Source organism: Manis javanica, chromosome 3 (assembly GCF_040802235.1).
Source record: "Manis javanica isolate MJ-LG chromosome 3, MJ_LKY, whole genome shotgun sequence".
Classification (NCBI taxonomy): Eukaryota; Metazoa; Chordata; class Mammalia; order Pholidota; family Manidae; genus Manis; species Manis javanica.
The window spans coordinates 13,016,365-13,038,435 of record NC_133158.1 but is presented as its reverse complement, the minus strand read 5'-3'; the positions used below and the strand labels follow the sequence as shown (position 1 = coordinate 13,038,435).

General features: G+C 39.3%; 1 long non-coding RNA gene across 10 annotated transcripts in view; it reads left to right on the top strand.

Moving 5' to 3' along the window:
* LOC118972528 (uncharacterized) overlaps positions 1-22,071 on the top strand; it is a 465,003-nt gene that overhangs the window by 18,961 nt on the left and 423,971 nt on the right. For 4 of the 10 annotated variants that reach the window (XR_012128950.1, XR_012128943.1, XR_012128949.1 and 1 more), the window contains exon 1: positions 8,775-9,535. The exons of 2 other annotated variants lie outside the window; for them this stretch is intronic. This is a non-coding gene — a long non-coding RNA (uncharacterized lncRNA). Of the gene's footprint in view, positions 1-8,773; positions 9,536-22,071 lie in introns of those variants that run through there. 4 more of the 10 variants (XR_012128946.1, XR_012128945.1, XR_012128944.1 and 1 more) reach the window with 2 other exon arrangements.

Sequence of the window (22,071 nt, the reverse complement as noted above, 5' to 3'; positions counted from 1 at the left end):
CACACTCTAAATGACTACTGTGTTTATAAGCCCAACTTTCAGCATTGCCGTTCCACTTTAGCCCATTCTCATGATTGTAATGCATTTTTAAAGAATAATCACTCTTTCCCTCAAGACATAAACCAATGTTCATTTTTTTCAAATATCAAGGAGGTAAAAAAGAGAAAATGAAAATTACATGCAATTAAAGTGGCCAGAGATGACTATTGTCATTATACAAGTGTCTTCCCTTTGTATTGGGAAATGTATCCTCCACTTTACAGGTAGGGGTGTGCAGAGAGCCGTGCAGCTGTGAAAACTTACTTGAAAAACTGGCTGTAACTTTAGCTGGTTGGCGAAGGAGGATATTTGTTCGAGATAATTTTTTGTATAGACTGACACTCACTTTTCCCTTTTAGGAGGAGCTGTAACATGCATGCATCATAGTGTACAACCATTTGGTATACTGTTCGGTAAGTTCTTACGTATGTACGTATCTCTGTAGCAACCACCAAGATCAAGACAGAATATGTTCAGCACCCGCCCCCACAAACCTCCCTCAGGGCCAGTCCTACTCAATAGCCCCTGAAGAGAGAAATACTATTCTGACCTCTGTCACTATAGACTAGTTAGAACATTTCTTGAGCTTTATCTAAATAGACCTCCACAGTCTGATTTCTTTTGAGTCAATATTATTTCTGTGAAAGTCATCTGTGCTGTTGAATTAACCAGTTTTTTCTTTTAAATTACTGCATAGTATTTCTGAATATGCCACAGTTGATTTCCTTGGTGGATAATTTGGATTGTTCCGTGTTTTTTAGGGTTCTCTGAATAAAGAGGTGGTTCTTAATAAGGCTGAGGACTTACAGTGACTGCTTGTCACCCACCTTCTCCCTCTGCCCAGTCTTCCCTTCCCTCCTCCATGACCAATCTGGAGGGATTTTCTAATAATCTCTCATAAAGATCATTTCTATCTCACAGTCCACTTCCTGGGAACCTGACCCGAACAACAGCCTTGATGGCTGTATTGTATCTACTTATATTTATAAAATCTTGTTTTATTTTGCTCTTAGAAGTCCAGTTTTCATAAGGTGCTGGTCACAAAAGGAACAGAAACTGGCATGCCAGGTGCACCGTCAGATTGAAAGCCATGGGCCAAGGAAATTTTCCAAGTACATATGTATGTTCTGTAGATTTTTAAGCAAAGGCTTCATGTAAAACGAGAAAAGTGGTGTTGTAGGAGGTGTAATCTGATTTTGTATGTACAAAATGAATTGAAGAAGAAATCTGTTTTGGACGATTATAGTAATTCTGCCACAAGCAAACAATAAGGGAGGGAGGGGGGTGGGTGCCTTCCTGAAGGAAGGAGGCGCAGTTTGAGGGCACTGCTGCTGGGTGTTTTGTCAATGCAGATAATGGAGAAGTTAATGATGACATGGACGCTCTAAATCCAGATGGCTGGCATTACATTTCTTGTTCCCTTCATTTGGCTTTGGGGGAAAGGGACAAAAAAAAGTGTGAAGCAGAATGCTTTTGAAAAATACAAGCATCAGGAGGAAATAATTGGTGTGGGGGAAAGGAGATACAGAGTTCAGTTTAAGAGCATTAAGAGTTTCTTAAGGTGGAACCATGAAAACAATCCATCTAGGAATAGGAGATAGGGGTCCTTTCTATATGAAGAGATTAAACAAAGAGGTAAGGACTTAAAGATCATATGGTGTATTAGTTATCTATCGCTGCACAAGAAATTACCCCAGACCTTAGCAGCTGAAAACGACAACATGCTATTTCAGAGTGTTGGGCTGGGAATCCAGGTGCCACTTGGCTGGATTCTCTGGCTTTGGGTCTCTCACGGGGCTGCAGTCATCTCAGGGCTTAGCTGGGAAGGATTTGCTGCCAGGCTCACCCACATGTTCGTTGGCAAGACTCACCTCCTCATGTGTTGCTGGCCACCCTTGGTTCCTTGCCATGTGGGCCTCTTCACAGGGCAGCTGACAGTGTGGTAGAAGGAAGGCGAGGGTAAGAGAGAGTGCCAGCAACGGAGGGAAAGCCATCAAGACGCAAGTCAGGTTCTTTTGTACGCGCATCATAGAAATGACATCCCATCCCCTGTGCTATATCCTGGCTAGAAGCCAGGTGTTAGGTGCCATATACTCTCACAGGAAGGGCATTACACAAGGGTGGGGGTCCCAGGGGATAGGGATAATTGGAAACCCCATTAAAAGCAGCCTACCACATCCATAGAAAGTCATATTTGAGGGCATGATGCTACAGGAAAAAAAATATCTAAGTGGTTTTTTTTGCTACCAATAACTTTGCAGTTAGCAACTTCGGTAAGAAGATACTGAAAATGTTTTCTTTTGAAAGAAGGTCATAGGCCACTAGAGGTGTTTTTGGCATTTGCTAATGCACTCACTGTCTTGATTTGAAAAGTGAACTGTGTGATACTGTATAATTTCAAACACTTTTCTGGCCAAAAATGTATTACTTTTAATTAGACTGATTTTTAAAGCTGTTAAGAGTCTTTTCAGAAATAATTTTTAAGTGGATGTATCAAGATGAAAACAGCAGTTGTCAAGTGAAGAAAGCAGTAATTTGTGCATGTACTGTCTGGTTTATGAGCAATTGGGTCTTTAAATGCTAACTGAGCATTTGTGCTTACAGTTTCTTTTGTAGGGGCCATTCTGACAGTTAAGGACTCAAACTGTTGGAATGCTATTGTTTGTGGTAAATATTTGTCCTATGACTAGGGAATTAAATTTGGTTTCTACCCTGTAATGTAGACAAAAGCATCACTAAGAAAAAGCATTTAAGCAATTCAGTTCACCGATTGGTCAAACACACAGCATGAGCAAAGCATTCTGGGTGATTACAGAGTAGAATAATAATAGCAATGATGGAGACTGCTCTTTGATGAAAGCGAATCAGGTGACTTTACGCACTTGAAAAAGCTTGAATTCTGTTTGCAATCTTTTTAGGCTATTAATTTCTTTAGCAAGCTTTTGTTACTGAGCAGTGAAAAGGAGGTCTTTTGCTTGACCTCTGTGGCAGAGTTTCTTAGTAGTGGCACTATTGACATTTTGGGTCACGTAATTCTTTGTTGCAGGGGGCTGCCCTGTGCACTGTAAGATGTTCAACAGCATTCCTGGCTTTGGCTCAATAGATGGCCATAGTTTTGCTCCCCTTCTGCCCCCATTGTGGCAATGAAATATGTTTCCAGGCACTGCCAGATGTACCTGGGGGTGGAAGGAGGAAGCAAAATCCCCATGTTATGGAAATGAATACCACTTTTGAATTAGAGAATTCTAAATTTACCAGATGTAATGTTATTTTACTTCTATACATTGCATTTATAAATCTATTGTCTTTTCTCTTGGTCATCAAGAGCAAAATTCTGAATACTGTATAAAAAAAGAGCATTCATTTTCCTGATCATTGAGTCAGGAAACATTCACTGAGCACTTACTAGACGCTATTGACTTTACCCAGGCATTGTGAAAGATACAGAAAAAAGTAGCTACAGATTTTTGTCCTCAAAAAGCTTGAGATCTCAGAGGGGGTAGAGTAGGGATTTAGGTCATGCATACATATAAGTACAGCGCAAGAAGGAAGCACTAGGTTTGACGAAAAGAAAGGTAAAATTTACAGGACATTTTAAAGGCAAGGAACTTTTATATTTCTTTGCAGACCAGTGGTGGGTTAGAAGTTCATTCTTCAGCTGGGATTCTGGAATCTGAGTTTAAGAGGGTGAGGTTGACCTATAGTTTTAGGGTGTGAGAGTAGATTTGGAGTTGGAGCTAGACCTCTGGAACAAAATACCACATTTAATGGGGCTAAGGAGAGAGATGGAAACCCAATCTGAAGTAAAAGGTTTTCACCCAGGAATGGCAAGATGGAGGAAGCATATTTAAGAGGGCCAAAAAGGAGAGGAGCCTGGCAAAGGTTCCGGAAACACTGATAAACAGTATTTGGTTCTCTTTTTTAGGAAACTGCTGACAAACCCAAGCTATGATAGTTGTTGTAAGAACGCTAATCTGGTTTGATGGGAGAAAGTCCTTGCAGTTGAACCCAAATCCTTCTTCTCTTACCCATGGTACCCCAGTAACTCAGCAGTTTTGTACGGAGAATAATTCCAAGCCAAGCACAGTGGAAGATTAGTTGTCAAAGTCCTCCTTTCAGGTATCAACCACTGGCCAGCTGTGTGTCCAACATCTCTACCATTAAAACTTTGTTGTTGGGGTGAGACTGCCAGAAAAAAATAAATAAAAGAATTCTCTCAGAGATAGCATTATTATCTACATATCTCTTGATTCTTCAAGTATACTCCAAATACTGTTAATAGGAGTTACCTTCAAGTGTTTCAATAATTTAGTTTCTGAAATGCCAGGTAAAACAAGTTAAATATATTACCTTATTGCAGAACTTATCAGGGCCTTTAATATACATCATAAATCTAAAAGGGAAGGATGCAATACAAAACATTTCCCAAATTTATTTAATTACAAATCTTTGTATTGTGCAATAGCTCATGAAGATGTGGTCAATGCTATATGTTTTATATGTCCTTGCCTGGTTATGAGTGAGTTTGTGAAATGAGCGGCTATTGCCATCTGTCTGGACTTTAGGTGAATAGTATATAGCAGGGAAAATACATCAACATGGGAATGTTCAGATCTCTCCCTCCCTTGCCTGTAAAGAAAACTGGACTTGGTCGGGTTGGTTCCAGCACTTCTCCTATTCCACCTAATGGATTTCTCTCTCGGTGCACTAGGTTCTTGGTCTTGACTCTGTGTAACTGTACGTGGCGAGGTATGGATGCTGCATCATTACTCTAGAAAGGTCAAAGAACAAATGGCAGGAGAAAAGCAGCAAAACTCTTAGGGGGAAATGAAAAGTGGGACAGGTTTGGAGGGCAGTTGGTGTTGGAGCAGGGCAGGTGACCTACCTTGCGAGCCACCTTTATGCATCTTAGAGAAAGAGGGAAAGTTCAGTAACAGAATTTTTTCTGGGTGTTCCAAGAGAAATTCTTAAGCTGACATTTTTTCTTTATCAACATGTAGTCACATTTAAATTGCTTTTTATTTACTTGTGGTTGCTAAGATGAATTTCTTTAAATATGAAAATGAGATGAGGTAGGGCTTTGAGCTGGGATCCAAAAGACCTGGCTTTATAAGGGTTCTCAGTCCAAATATGTAATGGGAAGCAGGTTGTGGGTTAATGTAAAAGATTGGCAGAGTATCCTGGAAATAAAGGCTTAATGGGATGATCTGGTGAATATATGTTATGTTGGTCTCCCCAACTACCTGTCAGAGCAACAAATACCCCTCCTCTTCTAGGACCAGCTCCCCCTCCCCCTCTGTGGTTCTGAGGAGCAGCCAATTACAGAACATAGTCCTGTGGCCACAGGAATGGGTACACAAGTAGGCCTGGCCAATCATAGTTACCTGTCTCCACAGCTTCAGGAATGAGCCCACGACCCAATTCAGGTCAGTCAGAATCCTTCCCTGTTATTTTTTACAGAGAGATGATGGAATAGAGATGCTTTGGTGTGACTAAGCAGGAATGATGGAAGCCTGAGTTATCTGCAGGCCCACTTCTTTTACCTTTCTGTCCCTTGAACTGGCCACTAGGAAGAAGCCAAGCTACAGAAAAGGAGGCCATCAGGTAGAATCTGAGGTGGGAGGTGGAGGGAGATGGTTAAATGTAATCACTTTGCCTAAGTTACCAGGCTCCCTGAGGTCAGCTTACCCCTTGACTTCCCATTATTTGAGCCAGTCATTTCTGTTTAGCTGAACTACTTTGAGTTTCTGTCATTTGTAACGAAAGGAGTCCCACTGAGTTATCCAGCAATGTTTTGAGAACCTTGAGGACAGAAACAGGTGAATGGTTGTAATGAAAGGCCATGAAGGCAGAGAGAGAACATATTGCTGTAAACTTGCGTTGAGCTTTATTTACTTCGAACAGGCCCTGCCTAGGAGCCTCATGGTATGCGGAGGGAGCGGCAATTGTACAGTGAGTGGGAACTGAGTAATTCATTTCCCTTCCTTGCTCTGAGTTGGCTGCCCTCCGGAGGCGATAAGGCAAGATGAAGTGGGATCCTTGGATGAGGATTTGATTCTGAGTTACCTAAATTTACGCTCTTTTTCCCCGTCCTGTTTCATCACTGTAGTTGCTATGCTATTATTTAGGAAAAAAAACAAAACAAATACAGGCCCACAGTTTTTATCAGTTGCTTGTTTTAACCACTTCTTTATGATTAGAAGAGGCTGTCGGTACAAAGAAAACATGATGCTCCTTCTTGATACATCTGGCGTGAATGCGGGCTGTCCACATGAGTGTGATGAGAGAGTGGTTAGGTCCCCCACATGCGGCGGGGCGCAGGTCTTCCCATCAGCATCGCGGGGCAGCCTGCTTTCCTGTGCTGGCTCCACAGATTCTCCTTGATACACTCCCCATATATTTCTTTTGGAATTCAGTTCATGCTGCATCACTTAATGTCTCACTTTGTGTCTTTGTGAAAGGCAGTAACTAAGCAGATGATATGCTTTGAAGTAGGAAGCATTTGAGTTCTTGAAAGGAGAGAAGAGACTGTATTGATTTTCCACTGTGGACCTGAAACACAGATGAGAGCCCTCCATCATTTTTTTCTTGTTATTTCTTTTACTTCATTTCTTTATCCTTCTGTTACAAAGAAAGTTCTTATGCAGTGTCCCCAGGTCTTTGCTTGTCATCTCCCTTTTCTTCTAGTCCCTGTACACCTCAAGTTATATAAGCTCAAGTTGAATTAGATATTCCTTTCTAAGGGCAACAAAACTGGGAAAATAATTTACTCTTTGTTCCATGTGCACGGGCATGAGGTCTGGGCATGGCTTAGTGGAAGTTGGTGGGGCGGTAGGTCTGTGGTCCTAGTCAGCAAATTTCACAAATGGGCCAGCAAAGCTGGAGAACCTCCAACTATAAACCAGGAACTTCTCTGCCTAGAGAAAAAAAAGCTTTGGGCTGTATGTCTTATGAGGGCTTGACAAATATTAGTTTATTTTATTAATTTTAAAATAGTTTATGCTGCTATTCATTTGTAGAAGGAATATGGGGTGTATAGCCAAATGAATGGAAGGAATCTGGGGAAAGTGATGACAATGATGACTAATATTTATTGAACATTTTGTATGTATGAGGCTTCCTTTGAAGCACTTTACACATTATCATTTAATTGTGAGAATGACTTAATGTGGTTGGCCATTTTTCAGATGAGGGGACAGAGGCCCTGAGTGCTCACACAGCTTGTGTAGAAGGGAATTTGAGATTTGGACCTAAGTCTCTGTGACTTCAGGTGGTGACTGGGATTCAATTAGTGAAAGATTATTTATTGTGCTTATGAAAGGAATGCTTGTCTTGACAGGCTGTTGCTAGTGATGTCCAATCTTACATTGGGGTTATTTTCAGAGAATTCTTGTGTGCTGGACAAAGAAGGCAAGATGAAGACTCATAAGGGAAAGGCAGCATATGGGGAGTGACCTAACAAGCTGGACAGGTAAACTGGGGTCATGTGTTATTGTAAGGATTTGTGTCTTAATACTAAAAGCTTTACGAAGTGTTTGGAAAGCTTAAACCTGGAAAGAACTTGCATTTTTGTAAGATTACACTGCTTCACTGTGAAAAATGGATTCAAGTGGTGGGACTGGGCACAGCAGAGACTTTTAGGAGGTCATTCCACTGACACCATTGACATGGGAGAGCTAATCATGGCTTGAACTTAACTACTTGCTTACAATAAATTCACTGATTCAGACAGTATTATCCCCAGATGTTTAGTCTGCCACATTCCTATCCATTCCTCCTGTCTGTAATTCTCCCCATTGCTCATCACCTTCAGCTGGTCAAGAAAACGTGGGAAATTTTCTGAAGAAGCCACTTATCAAAAATGGACACGTAAGTGACTCAATTTTGTCCCTGGTTAGAGGTGTCTGGGTGAAAGGACAGTTATATCTTTAACTGGGATGGAGGAAGGCAGGGTCTGAAGGACTAGGCTTGATGTAAGGGATGTAGAAAAGCTATGAACTGAGAATCGGAAGTCTCTTCTTTTTAAACTATAGGGCCTTGGCCATGTCACTAAATCTCAGGCTTCAGTTGCTTTGTCTAATGAAACGTGGGAATAATTCCTGCACTTTGATTCTTAGATTCCTGAGTTTACCCAACGAAGTAGCATGTTTGAGAATGCTTAAAAAGTTACAAATTGTTCTATATACATTAAATGTCATGCCCAGTCATCAGGTGAGAAACAATTTATGGGGAAAGCATGCTCGCATTTTAAAATGTCAGTTTTCTCAAGCATCTGAGTTTCTACGTATCATTCCTAGGATCTTTTCGTACTTTCCATTGTAAATTGTTACTTAACAACTGGCGTTTCTGTCTTGGGGAAGCAGTACTGCAGAGTGCTAAGAACGTGGACTTTGTCGTCATCATACGGATATATACAGGTTCAATTCTATGCTTTGCACTTTGACACCTGTATGACCTTGGTGAAATTATTTACCTTCTCTGAATCTGTTTCCTCCTTGGCAAAATGGGTCTAATAGTAGACTGGCTTCATGAGCCTGTTTTGAGAGTTTAATGAAATAGAGTATGTAAAGTAAACACAGTGCTCAGTCCATGTGAAGAACTCATTAGGTGGCAGCAATGTCTATTTTTATGTTCTTTAAATGTTCTTTAAAGTGAAAAAGTGCTGCATTTCCTCATTTAATCATCCTTAACCTTATCAATGACAGGGGTAGGGTGTGGTGTCTCGTTCTTATCCATCTTTGTTTACCCTTTTAGGTAGGCTTTGCACAGACATGGGAAGGTTCTTCCTCGGCCCCTTCCTATATTCCCTAGGAAATGCTCTCTAGGAGAGGGACGCAGAGAGAGTGGTGGAGAGCATGTCGTGAAGCCCAGTGATGAGAGCAAACGACATCACACCACTTGCAATCCTCTCTATTCCCAGGCCCCCTGAGAACCCGTGACGCCACAGGGATGTTCCCAGCAGGCCTGGCGTCACGAGCGGCGTTCCGCACGCACGTTCACGCCGCGTGCTGACGCACACGGTGGTGCCGCGCGCTGACGCACAGCTGTGCGAGGATCCAGGCAGTTCCGGGGAGGCGGTGGCGCCGGGCCGAGCCGGGGCCCATGGTGACACAGGAATCTCAGCACTTGGAAGGCTGACAGACTGCCTTGCCAGCTCCGCACTGCGACGCAGAAGGGAATTCGGCCCCCAGAGAGCACACTTTCACTCCAGCCCGGAGACGGTCCAAATTAGCACAAGACTCTGAGCTGGAACAGGATTAATCTGAGGGAAGTGCTGAAGGGCCGTCGCCGTGTCCTGAGAGGCACCTGCTGACCCTCTCCAGGCTGATGGAACGGTGATTATTCCCACCAGTAAGGAGCAAACGCACTGCTTCGCCTTCTTGCCACTGACCTGTGGCTCTTGTCTCCTTTGCAAAGGCCGAGGACGTGGATAGAGCAGAACCTGTAGGGGGAGCTGTTTTGTTTTGAATGAGGAGTGTGATCTGCCTTTTATCAAGTAAGCAAAATATTGAAATTTTTTCCAAGAGTTTCTTTTGAAGAAACATCTCATTTTCTGGGGGCACTATGGAAATGGCATAGAAAATAACCCTTGCTGTTACATAGGAAAATTTATATTACGTGTATCAGTGTGAATCTAAATTAGGAAATGAGGCACATGCTCTCCTAGTTCTATCAAAAGGTCTTTGGTGGGTAAGGAGAAAATATGACCTTTGAAGCCCAAGAGACCTGGGTTCAGAATGCAGCTCAGTTACTTGCTGGGTAAATTGCTACCTAACGCAGTAAAAAGGAAAGAGGAAAGCCTGCCCTTTCTTGTTTGGTTTTAATTCGACAGTGCATTTAAAACTCCACAGGTAGCAAGTGCTCAAAAATATTTTTCCACTGTCCTTCTTTCTTTAGAGTGTCAGATATCATACCCATTTCTACCCATCCAGGAATGTTGCCCCTCTAATTGGCTTCTTCCTATGTGGAAGATGTGATTAGGCTCACACGACACTCAAGCCGGGCACTGTGGAGCTAGGTGCCCTCTGTTCAGATCTTAGATGGGATGATTTTAGGATGGAGTGTCTGCAGAAGGGAGTTTGACGCTGTGGGGAAATGGGCTCAACATAGGTCAGAGAGAAAATAATGACAGAATGGCACTTGCTTCTGTGGAGAGACCTGAGCGATGACTTGAAAATGATTATTGAACAAAATCACATTTGCTGGCATACCATGGCTAGATGGCTGCGGCAGCCCAGGGCCTGCTGGGCTCCTTACTCAGACGTAATATGCTGCTTAGGTTAAGTCTCCTTCAGAGCCCCAAAGGCCATAGGAATAGCAAGCCAATTTCTCTGCCTCCAAGAAAACAAAGATTGCTTTGGAATCTGTTTTATAAATCACAAATGGGGCTTTCCTACTAGGCCAAGGAAACTATTAGCAGCTAACCAGTAAATGGAATCGAGACAAGGAAGAATACAGATCCACAAAGGACAGCAACAAATTACAAAGGAAAGTTCGCATATTTTCTTTCCTTCTGTCGTTTGGGATCCACGCTTCTTAATGAGGGGCTGTATTGTTTCAGGATGTAACTTCAGAGAGTTTATGGGAAGCCTTGCTAAGAGGTTGCTTTCTTAATTTTTTTTCTCAAGCCACGTGTATACAAGAGAATTCCATATTTGACAGTATTCTAGTACTTCCTTTATTTAACAATGGCATGTTACTTTTCCATGATGGTAACATTTAAGTTACCTCAAGTCAACTCTTAAAATAGTTGTTACACTACTTCAGGGGTATTATTAGAATAAAGCTGGAAGGAAACACAGGGACAATTCCCTCATTTTAAAGTTGACAATTGGGATCCCAAGTTTAGTTTGCCTTTCAAGGCAACACAAATGACTGAGTTGGAGCTGAGTCGAGAACTCAGATTTCTATTTCCACCTGCTGTGGCTCTTGTTATGTCATCATTTTGGGTTATACTTGGTAGTAGAAAACTTAGACTATTAAGCAAGGGTTAAGTATAAGACAATACCATCCAATAGGTATTCTACCCACTGTGGAAAACCATGCCACCTGGAAAATTATGGAGGAGGGAATCCCGAGATCATGAAGTTAACATTTTGTAGTCAATGAAAATGTGGCAAAGGGAAGCTGAGTCCTTGCCCAGGGCAACATAGCTAAGAACTGATACAGCTAAGATTTGAATGCATTGTATCTGGCATATCTGGTACTAGTTAGAAAGTCACCTGAAGTTGACTAAGAGTTTTACTGGACTTAATCTGTGTTTGGATTATTCTGAGAGACTTAGCTTACTTCAGTGTTCTGTGAGGAAGCTTCCATTTTGGGAACACATGGGAGAGGCTAGAAGTAGGAATTCTGCCTAACCTGAATGGAGAGAGTTGTCCAACTTTATTTGCATTCCTATACCACATGGATAATAGGTTGGCTTAACAGGAAGACTGTAAGTGGCTTTGAAATGTGGGTACGTATTGTGGTGACTGTGTTATGCTTGAGTGGTCTATTATTCCTCTTGCCGTTCAGCTTTCTTAGTGTGCCTTACAGCCTAGAAAAGGCAGCTTTTGTGATTCCTCTGATTGGACTAGAGGAAGACATAGATGGGCCTTATCGGAGCCTCTCTCCAGGGGTTTTGCAATTAGGCAGAGTGAATTAATTAACTTTGAAGAGATGAGTTGGAAAGTAATACGGACTTGTGATTTGAAGCTACTACCTTAGGGATGCTATGATCTGACTTGTGTTTGTAAGCAGGAAACAACTGTGTGGAGAAAAGTAGGGAGAAAGTAATGAATGAATGGATTGCATATGCTTTCTCTTCTACCTGTAATGGGTACCTGAGCCCTGATTTTTCAGTGTCACTCTGAGTACCCTTGACCATAAAACAAACAGTGGGAGAGTAGAGACAGGGAATGAAAATGGGTCCTGATAATATAATTTGGTGGAATCTAGTTGTACCCAAAGCAAACCCCCTATCCTGGACATTTCTAAAAAGGAGATCAGTACCTTCTCTTTAAAATTTAAGTCAGTTCAAGTTGAGATTTCAGCCCCATGCAATAGAAAGAGTTGTAACTGACAAATAAACTTCACATTGCCAGTAAATTGTTTTGTTTGCAGGATGTCCAGCCAAACTTCAAGAAAAAAAAAAGACAAGAAGGGCTGGTTGACTTGTTTTTTTGATTGTAGTTGTTTTATTTATTTTTCATTTTGTTGTTTTTGTAAAGGACATGTAAGAAATTCTCCAACTGAATTCCACATGGTACCTATATTCTGATCATTCTGAAGCAAAAAAAAAAAAAAATCTATTCTCTGGATGGCTCCTGGATACTGTGGTTCTAGAGAATAAGACATGGAGAGAACTGGCCAGAGTAAAATTAAAAAAAAAAAAAAAGCAAACTGAGGGGGGTAGAAATGATCAAAGCAAAGAAAAACAAAAAAAGAGTGAAGTATCCAAGTTTGAGGTCAAGTTCATTTTCTAAAAGCTCCCAGCAAATTGAGATGGCAGCCAAAAGCACAGTAGGGAAAGACTTGCTTGCGAAGGTATGTGCTTCAGTTAGAAGCAGCCGAGCCTCCATGGGAACAGAAAGTCTCTCTCTTCCAAAATAGAGTCCTAGCCTTGAAACTTAATGGTTGTAACCTGCCTGGATGGAACTCCATTGTTTACCTCGGAACTAACCCCAGGGATGTGATGCTGTGATTGGTTAGGCTTGAATCACATGTCCATCCTGGAGCCGTGGAGGGGGTGGACAGCATCCTACTGAGATTATGGAAAAGGTGGTACAAAGAAAATACAGATGGAAAAGATGAATGAGTCAGGCATGTAGCAACAGAAAACGTCCAGATGAGAGTTCTTTCTAAAGCACAAATTGCTTGGAATCCAAACTCTTAATGACTTATTTCTGCATGATATAATTGCCTAAAATAAGCATTTCTGTGAGATTTATAGAAAACATACCTGTTTCTCTATGTTGGAAATTTCACACTAACAGGAATAGTTCTGAAGACACTGAAAATGTTAGGACCTAATAGAATATTTTTGGTTCACAAATAAAATACTGAAAAAGGAAGGACTGAATATTATGAAATCATAAAGACTTCAGTTACTTGTTAGATGGCTTTATTATGGACTCTGGATTTCCTTCAGAGTGCATTAATATAAATAATTTCAAGCCATAAAAACTAATTTTTGTGACACTTTCAGCCTTAGGCTCTTTGACTATATTATGTTCAGAACTTTCTCAGTGATGGCAGCTAGAGAGAAAGAACGTACTAATTGGGTGAGTAATTGGCCCAACTGGGATGGCTCTTCGAATCATTTTGCCCCTTTGCAAGAAGTTTCTTTAAAAAGCAAAAAATATATATTGTTGTCTATTCAGAGATTTCACTTTGGAAATTTTCTCATTGTACTTCTCTAATTCCTTGTTCTAAGAAAATTTTGATGCATAAATAACGGAATTAATTTGAAAATCTTCCCTCACACCTGGGATGTGTATCTCATTCTAAGAAGATGGATACCCCCAATAATATAAAGCATATGAAATGTAAATGGGCATTGTAGGAAAAGTGCACTGTTGGAAGGAAATGAGATAGTGGGCATGCTATTCTTACCTGACCTGCCCTTCTTCTACTTCATAATATACCTATAGACCAGGTAAACATGGAATTCATCATCATCTCCATTTCCTTTGTAGTTTATTTTACGGGTTTTAATTACCATGTATCATTGACTTGATTTTATATGCAATATTTGAATTGAAAAGGGGCACAGGTAGCTGAAATGATGTCTCATCTTTTTAGGGACCTTTGTTCTTAAATACAGGAAGTTGTAAAATCTCTAATACCAAATTTCATTACTACTTAGGCAATGCTGTAAGTAATGGTATTCTATTGAGTCAGTGCCTTGAACATGAATTAGGATATTAACTATTACAGCAAACTGTCAATCTTTACTCCTAAATTATGGTGAGTAATGAATTTTTTGTTTTGGCTTTGAAGTTGAATTAGTCTCTTTGCTCAGTTATGTCAGTCAGAAAAGCTTTTTCTTCTCTGCTGAGCTCTGCATGATTTTCTTTAGGTAATTAACATCTCCCTCCCTCACTGTGCCATTACTTTATTATTATCATTCATCAAGTTCTAAATATTTCTGTAAAATTCTGAGGGGCTTGACAGGTTAAACTGTATCCCATTATTGATGATGATATTAAAACAACACCTTCTGAAAACCCCTTTTCAGGCTTTCTGTCAGGTTTTCAGTAAAATGTCATTAGATATGCATCTTTATTTCTTTAAAAGAGAGGGGTCATTCAGAATCACTTGTTAAAGTTTTCTACAACATATTTTTAGACCAGAAAATATGGTTTAGGAAAGAAGAAAAATATTAATTTCTTAGAAGTATTCTATAATATCCATTGTCAACAGGCACATGAACATAAGTTCACAAAAGTATTTCTCTAAGAATGTTGATTGCTGCCATGTTTGTATCAGTTAGAAAACAAAAACAGAGAAACAACCTCAATTTCCAAATAGATGAAAAGTTAAATAAACCACAGCACAATATAATGTTATGTATTATTTTAAAAAAGTAAAGTAGATTTACCTGGACTAACTTGAAATGGAGCTCATGAAATATTGAGAGTAAAAACTTGGGTAATAGTTGATACAGTAAAATCATTTATTTTATAATACGTATGTCTTTATCTTATATATGAGTGCATGCAAACTGCTAACTAGTTTTGCTGAGCAATGAGAATTGTGAGTAATGAGTTGGGGAGGTAGGTGCTTTTGCAGTTACCTGGACATACCGCTACATTTTTTTTCAAATTAAGGTATCATTAATATACAATATCATGAAGATTTCATATGAGCAACATTGTGGTTTCAACATTCACCCATATTATTGAGTCCCCCCATACCCCATCACAGTCACTGTCCATCAGCATAGCAAGATGCTATAGAGTCATTACTGTTTCTCTGTGCTGTACTGCCTTCCCCATGACTTACTTATATTGTGAGTGCTAATTCTAATGCCCCTTAATCCCCTTCTCCCTCCCTCCCCACCAACCCTCCCCCACCCTTCCCCTTTGGTATCTGCTAGCCCCTTCTTGGAGTCTGTGAGTCTGCTGCTATTTTGTTCCTTCAATTTTGCTCTGTTTTTATACTCCACAAATGAGTGAAGTCATTTGGTACTTGTCTTTTTCCATCTGGCTTATTTCACTGAGGATTATACCCTCCAGCTCCATCCATGTTGTTGGAAGTGGTAGGATTTGTTTTCTTCTTATGGTTGAATAATATTCCGTTGTGTATATGTACCACATCTTCTTTATCCATTTATCTACTGATAAATGGACACTTAGGTTGTTTCCATATCTTGGCAATTGTAAATAGTGCTGCAATAAACAGGGGTGCATATGTCTTTTTGAATCAGGGATCTTGTCTTCAGGTAAATTCCTAGGAGCAGAATTACTGGGTCATCTGGTATTTCTATTTTTAGTTTTTTGAGGAACCTTCATATTGCTTTCCACAATGGTTGAACTAATTTACATTCCCACCGATAGTGTAGGAGGATTCCCCTTTCTCTGCATGCTCGCCAGCATTTGTTGTTTCTTGTCTTTTGGGTGTTGGCCATCCTAACTGGTGTGAGGTGATACCTTATTGTGTTTTTAACTTGTATTTCCCTGATGATTAGTGATGTGGAGCATCTTTTCATGTACCTGTTGGCCATCTGATTTTCTTCTTTGGAGAAATGTCTGTTCAGATCCTCTACCTGTTTTTTAATTGGGTTATTTGTATTTTGGGTGTTGAGATGTGTGAACTCCTTACATATTTTTGGATGTTAACCCCTGATTGAGTAAGTCATTTATGAATATATTTTCCCATACTGTAGGATGCCTTTTTGTTCTGCTGGTGTCCTTTGCTGTTTAGAAGTGTTTTTGTTTGATGTAGTCCCATTTGTTCATTTTACCTGGAATTTTTAAATGGTAAACATGTATAAAGGTTTTAAAATGCACATAGACAAAACAAACAAACACAAAAACAGGTTACCAAGCTCTCTCATTTTACCAGTGAAAGAACTGAGCATGGAAAAATGAAGTGACTTTCTCATGTTAACACAGCTCCTTAGAACCAGAGAAGGAATTTGAATCTAGGTCTTAGGACTTCAACTTTATATGATTTCTCCTATATCACATTGGACCTCCTTACATTAACTAATCAGAAAACTTATATTAATCATCAGTATCTACATCTTTGCTATCAAACAGAAACAAAACCCTCACCCCCACCACAAAATCTTGGAATTTAAATTGTAGATGTTTAGCTCTTCCTTTTCTTGATGTCTATCTGTAAATGCACTTTCCTGTATGAATGGATTTCAATGTTTCTCTTTAGTTTTTTGAATGAGTTATCATCTAATAAATAGGATAACCCTAGTGCAGGGAAGAAATACCTTAATTGGAAAGTTAAATTCAGGAATCAAATCAATCTGCAAAATTAGGAGGAAGGTCAGGGGGATGAAAGGAAGACTGCATTCATGCTGCTTTGTGTAATACTGAAATCATGCCACACCAGGGAAAGTCTCCACGGCTCAGCCCTGCGGACAAAGGTGCTCATTGTGGTGTTATCTCTGAATCACCTTCACAAAGATGGTCTGTCCTTTCCAGGTGGCCCTCTGTTGAGCTCTGTTTCTTCTACTTGTCATTCAGACACATTCATTCTTTCCTCCCTGGCTACCACAGAAAGTGGCCTTGAGTAGGTGCTCCAGTGCCTGAATCACTCTGTTGTGTACTTTATTCATTGTTTTCCTGCAGTCTTTTTAAAATTGCAGGCATTTAAACTTACTAAACTAAACTAGTTATATTGATATTCTAAACTATTGATATTCTCTTTCTTTCTGGAGGATCTGAACTCTTTTAGTGTTGAGGAAAGAATCTTGTAAAGGAGAGTGAAAGGAGATGATCGAAAGAATAGGGAGTTTCTGAGCTAGATTTCAATGTCAGCCAGTCATTAGTATCATCCTCCTTACTAGTCATGATCACCACCATCATCCATCTAATCCTTGGCATCAGAGCTCCCAATTGGCCTTGACTGGGAGCCAGGCAGTGGGATAGGCATTTTACATAAATTTATGCCTCAATAGCTGGAGTAGGACCTTATTCCCATTTGTATATAAGGAGATTGAAGCAAATAAGGCCTAGGTGATTTGTTCAAGGTCACATTGGCTAACGACTGCCTTGCCTGTTTTCGGGAAAAATTGTCTTCTCTCAGGATTCGATCTTAGGGTAGAAAAGTAGGCCAAGAGACCATAGTAAGGCTTCTCACAGAAGTGGAATCCTCCAAAACTTCTTTTCCTGTGTATTCAGCTTATTAGTATATAGGGAACACTTCGGCTTTCTGAAAACATCTATTGATTTTCTTGTGTGGGGAGATTTACACAGACAATTTGTAGATCTCAGATGCCATTGAAACATTCACTGCTTTTCTTGTGGATAGGAAGGATGTTTGTGAAAGGAAGGCCAAGTAATGTCACCATTTCTCCTCATTTGTAAAATAGATGGCTATGTGTCTGGCACTGAGAAACATGCCCCAAAGCCATTTGAAAGATGAAAGGGCTTATCTTGAAACAAGGTTTTCTGGAAGATCACAAACTAACTGTCTGAAATGTTTGTTCAGATAAAAGGACAGCAAAGAACTATGAGAATCTTCAAACTGAAATTTCTAATTAGGATTTTAACAGCATGCAAGGAAGTTATCCTTGCTCCAGCCTTTGGAATTGATTCTTCTTCTATCCCTTGGTTATGAACTTCAAAGGCATGCAGTATTTAGGGTGTTTTCATTTTGTACCGATTCCTGCTGGATTCTGTAGTCAAAATTCTTGTCTGCAGGTTGGGGCTAATTTCAATATAAATACCAGATTTGTCCTATCTCAGGTGCTTATTAAAATGTCATTCTGCAATTAGCTGAATCCAGAAAGGAACATAGTACACCTTTATTCTGCCTCAAAGCTTATCCGTATCTAAGGTAAGAATCTCGCTTTGCTTCTGTCACATGGAAGCAGCTGTTGGTTTGGACTATAAATTTAGGAGCAAGTGCTTTTCTTATAGATACCTGGAAGGGAATAACTTCCGCTACTCTTCTCTGCTAACACCACTAGTTTCGGAAGTGGTAACAATGGATTCTGTAAGGCCATCAGATGTTACGTAATGTGTCATGAAGTATAATAATTATATTGAAATGTTGCTATTTTGTACAGCACTTCCTACAAATGTTTAGATTCTGTGTAATCTTGTAAGTTGGCTATCCAGTGCTGTCCTGAAACAAAAAACAAAAAAGAAAAAAAACCTTTACCCCCTACAAAATACAGACTGTAATAATGTAAGTGTCACTATTAGCAGTGGGTTGTTTTTCACCTCCAGTGAATTTGGGGGCATTCCCTGAGACGTTGCTATCAGGGAAAAGGGAAAAGGGTTAATTTTTTTAGGTCAAGTCCGAAAGAGTTTCATTTTCTCAGCATTTTGCCTCCTCTTAGGTAGCTGCCACAACATGCCTCATTTTGGTATCTCAGAGTTGAGGCATCCTTTAGGCATGGAAAGGTACAAAAATCGGGAATATCCCTTGCTCTTTCTCACCAGTGAGTACCATGAAGAAATATAATGAAGGACTTTGCATGCTTAGTATAATGAACATGCTATTTCCAATTCTTTTTTTGGTTTTGAATTAATGGTAAGGTAAAGGAAAAGAAGCTTATAGTACAAAGAGTATGCTGTGTCACTTAAAATATTTCAGTAATTTAGGTCAATTGGCACATTAATTTTCCTTTGTTAATTTTTTTAGAATTAAAAATTCGACTTGCCCCCTTCCTATGAAATACATTTTTCAAGGAAACTGGTTCAAGTCTTATCTTTTTTGATAAGACTTTTTTCAGAATACTGGAGGAAGAATCTCCAAAAAAGGCATTGGGCCAACTTCAGAATGGTGGCATAAGGACTTTCAAAAACTTACCCTTCTATAAAAAAGATGACAGCACTGGCCAAAACTATCAAAATCAACTTAAATCTGTAAACGAAGGCCTTATTAACCAGTGTAGAAAGGATTTATTTAGGAAACATGGCTAAGTCTTGGCAAGAACAGCAAACATGTATGGCATTTTAAAGCTTGCTGGTATTCCATTCCCTTCCTGAACTCTGGTAGCCTGGAAAACCTACAGCCTTGCGCTATGATAGGTGCGAAAACCATCAGCCTATCAGCCGCTGGAGGGGCAAAAATGAGTTTGGAGCTCCCCTACGGCTCAGCCCCCAGAGAATGTCCACTGTTTGGCTTGTCAAGAAGTTTGCTAAAAACAAACTATTCTCAGGGCTTGTTTATTACTTTTTTTAATCATATAATTTATGTAGCAAAAAGTTCTGAAGGAATAATCAGTGGCTCAATGAAAGTACTTAAGACCCAAGATTTTTCCATCCTTATGAGTGAGTGAAATGATTCGTCTTTGTGTGTGTAATCTCATGGTCACGAGATGGCTTGCACAGTTCTAGGCACTGTGTCCCTAGCATCCCAAGCAGGAAGGAGGGGAGTATGTGGGGAAAAGGTTTCCTTGTTTAGTGAAGAAAATTCCAGAAGTTCACTTGCTGCTCTTTTAAGACTTATTTGCCAGAACTGGGCCATGCAGCCACTCCTAGTTGCAAGGGAGGTTGGAAAAGAAAATATTTGGCAAATGGGATAAAAATGATCAGGATTCACTCAGAAAAATCACGATTTTGTCTCTTGGAGCTGAGCACATTGAAGCCTAAACAGAACAGGGTTTGGTTCTTTGTTTTTTCTTCTCTCTTCTGTTCTTTCTTCTTTTCTTTTCTTTTTCCTTTTTAAATATGGGGAGACTGTGGGGCAGAAGGGCCAGTGGTTATAGGAGAGGAAACTCATTGTGCTTGCCATAGGCAATGATTGTCTCTCATTTATTTTGTTTAATTGAAGTATATTGGATACACAATATTCTATTAGTTTCAAGTGTACATCATAGTGATTTGATATTTTTATATATGATCTCCATGATAAATCTAGTCACCATCTGTTATCATCCAAAAGTACTACAATATTATTGACTATATTCCTTATGTGTTGTGCATTACATCCCCATGACTTACTTATTTTATGACTGGAAGTTTGTACCTCTGAATTCCCATCACCTGTTTCACCTACCTTCTAGCTCCTTCCTGCTCTGGTAACCAAGTTCATAATTAACAGTTTGTTTTCTGTACCTCTGAGTCTGTTTCTCTTTTGCTTTGTTCATTTGTTTTGTTTTTGAGATTTCCACATATAAGTGAAATCATATGGTATTAGTCTTCTCTTCATATGGTATTCTCTTTATGACCTATTTCATTTAGCATAATGCCCTCCAAGTCCATCCATGTTGTTGCAAATAGCAAGATTTCATTCTTTTTTTATGGCAGAGTAATATTCTATTGTATATATCTACCACATCTTCTTTATCCATTCACCTGTCTGTGGACACTTATGTTGCTTCCATATCTTGGTTATTGTTAATACTGCTGCAATAAACATAGGGATACATATATCACTTTGAATTAGTGTTTTCATTTTCTTAAGATAAATATGCAGAGGTGGAATTGCTGGATCATATGTTATTTCTATTTTTAATTTTTTTGAAGAAGCTTTGTACTAATTTCTACAGTGGACATTGGCTGCACCAACTTTGATTCCCATCAACAGTGTACAGATGTTCTCTTTTCCCCAGATCATTGCCAACACTTGTTATTTATTGTCTTTTTGATAGTAGCCAATTTGACAAATGTGAGGTGATATTTCATTGTAGTTTTGATTTACATTTCCCCAATGATTACTAATCCTTTGTCATGTGCCTGTTGGCCATCTGTATGTCTTCTGTGGGCAGATGTCAATTTAAGGCCTCTTCCCATTTTTCAGTTAGGTCATTTTTTAAAAATATTAAGTTGTTTAAGCTTTTTTGTATTTTGTATTTTAACCCTTTATGGGATATGATTTGCAAATATCTTCTCCCATTCAGTAGGTTGCCTTTTGATTTTGTTGATGGTTTCTTTCACTGTGCAAAAACTTTTTAGCTTGATATGATCTCATTTGTTTATTTTAGCTTTTGTTGCTTTTTCCTGAGGAGTCTGGATCAAAAAAATTATTGCTAATACTGATGTCAAAGAGCTTGCTGCTTATGTTTTTTTCTAGGAGTTTTATGGTTTCAGCTCTTACTTTGAAGTCTTTAATTTTTTTTTTTTTTTGAGAGGGCATCTCTCATATTTATTGATCAAATGGGTGTTAACAATAAAATTCTGTATAGGGGGGTCAATGCTCAATGCACAATCATTAATCCATCTCAAGCCTAATTCTCGTCAGTCTCCAATCTTCTGAAGCATAACGAACAAGTTCTTACATGGTGAACGAATTCTTACATAGTGAATAAGTTCTTACATGGTGAACAGTACAAGGGCATTCATCACAGAAACTTTCGGTTTTGATCACGCATTATGAACTATAAACAATCAGGTCAAATATGAATATTCGTTTGATTTTTATACTTGATTTATATGTGGATCCCATATTTCTCCCTTTATTTTTATTATTATTTTTATTTTTAATAAAATGCTGAAGTGGTAGGTAGATGCAAGATAAAGTTAGAAAACATAGTTTAGTGTTGTAAGAGAGCAATTGTAGATGATCATGTGTGTGCCTGTAGTGAAGTCTTTAATTTTGAATTTATTTTTATATATGATATAGGAATGTGGTCCAATTTCATTTTTTTTGCATATAGCTGTCCAGTTTTCCCAACATGGTTTATTGAGAGGCTGTCTTTTCCCCACTGGATAGTCTTGCTTCTTTTGTTGTCGATTAATTGACCATATAAGCATTGGTTTATTTTTGGGCTCTCTATTGTCTTCTATTGATCTATGTTTCTGTATTTGTGCCAAAACCATACTGTTTTGATTACTCTAGCTTTGTAGTGTAGTTTGAAATTTGGGAGCATGATACTTGCAGCTTTGGTACTTTTTCTAAAGGATGCTTTGCCTA